At 49.4% G+C, this 1,873-nt stretch overlaps 1 pseudogene; it reads left to right on the forward strand.

Annotated features, from left to right (window-relative positions):
* Nucleotides 1-1,133: 1,133 nt before the first annotated feature.
* LOC101562912 overlaps nucleotides 1,134-1,873 on the forward strand; it is a 20,726-nt pseudogene continuing 19,986 nt past the window's right edge.

Here is a 1,873-nt window from a genome sequence, read left to right on the forward strand (position 1 = left end):
GCACTATTTACCTATAAGAGTCTCAAGTTTATCCTTCTGTGTGGCTGCGTAGTAATCTATCATACATAAATGCCACATCTTTTTTATCTATTGCTCAGTTGATGGGCATCTGGGTTGCTTCCAAGAGTTAATTATTACAAATTGTCTGCTGTAAACATGGGTGCACATGCATCGCTGGGATTTTAATTCTTCTGGGAAAACATCCAGAAATGGAATAGTGGCGTTGACTCAGATCTCTACTAGTAGGGTTTTTTTTTTAGGACACTCCACACTGATCGACACAATGGTTGTACCAGTGTACACTCCTGCCAGCAGTTGAGGAGGGTTCCTCTTTCCCCTTATTTGGGATTGGTTGATTCCCTTAGTAATAGTCATTCTTTTTCTTTTTCTTTTTCTGGTGGAACCAGAGATTGAACTCAGGCCCTTGCACTTGCCAGGCAAGCACTTACTCTACTGAGCCATCTCCCTGGCCCCATGATAGTCATTCTTTCTGGAGTACTATGGAAAAGAAAAAAAAATGGAGGATTCGAGGGATTATCTGAACTTGGACTCTGCATTTGATGAATTGGGTTAGGACAAGAAAAAGAGAAAAATTCCCTTTAAAATAAAAAAAATGCATCTCCTAAAGAAAAAAAGGAAAAGAAACAAAGATAATAAGATAAAATGAAATTATATTTCTTAGAAAGGGGGGCAGTCCTACCTGCCTGTTTCTATGTCACGTGTCTTTGTCCCTAAACACAACGCTAGTTCACTGAACCCACCTGCTACTGGCTCATACTTGAATTTTTCCATCCTGTGAGTCCCACCTATCATGTGTGTCTTAGTGTGGGCGTGGTGGCGCACGCCTCTAATCCCAGTGCAGGCGAGGCTGAAAATGAGGATGCCTGCGAGTCCAAGCTGCATAGTGAGACCCTGTACCAAATACATAAAAAAATAAAATAAAAAGAATGAGAGATTGGGCAAGACTACGGAAGACTGTGGTGTGAGGGGCGCTTAGCGGCTGCCCCGGACGCAAGACGGCGATGGCAACCAGAGCTCTCCAGGTCAATGGCCAGCAGGAGCGGGTCGAATCAGCAGCGGCGGCGGGGGCGGCAGCGCTGGCAGCAGGAGACAAATGGAAACCTCCACAGCGCAGAGATTCCATTAGGATGGAGAACAGGCAGAGCGCAGCCGCCAAGCTGGGCTGCCTGCTCGGAAGCCTGAACAGCAGGAGGCCCTCCAGAAGGCCACGAAATATGCCGCCGCAGCCCGGGAGCAGAGCATGGAGAGTGCGCTCGTGCAGCAGGCCATCGCCCACCAGCAGCAGCCGCTCACCACTCTGCACATGGCAGCAGTGACAATGACCTTTGAAGATGCCCTCTCACCTTTGCAATCGGCGGCAGCTCAGCTGCAGCAGGCACTGGCCATCACCTGCCGGGGCTACGTGGGCTGCATCTACTATGAGCTAGGGGAGGACACCATTCGCCAAGCCTTTGCCCCTTTGGCCCCATCAGGAGCACTGTAACGTCCTGGGGCTCCATCACCACGGAACACGAGGGCTTTGCCTTTGTGGAGTACAAGGTCCGAGGAGCTGCACAACTGGCCTTGGAGCAGATGAACTCAGTGATGCTGGGGGCAGAAACATTAAGGCAGGCAGGCCCAGCAACATAGGGCAGGCCCAGCCCATTGTAGACCAGCTGGCAGAAGAGGCAAGGGCCTTCAGCCACACATATGTAGCCTCTGTGCACCAGGACCTCTCAGACGATGACATCAAGAGTGTATTGAGGACAAGCCATAGTTATATGTAGAAGATGGGCAAGGCAATGATCCTGAGAATCTCCAGAAGATTTTTGAATCTAGCAGTTAATTGGAAAGATTCTCACCCTGACTAACT

The sequence above is a fragment of the Octodon degus genome, unplaced genomic scaffold (assembly GCF_000260255.1).
Source record: "Octodon degus isolate 3935 unplaced genomic scaffold, OctDeg1.0 scaffold00007, whole genome shotgun sequence".
NCBI classification, from domain to species: domain Eukaryota; kingdom Metazoa; phylum Chordata; class Mammalia; order Rodentia; family Octodontidae; genus Octodon; species Octodon degus.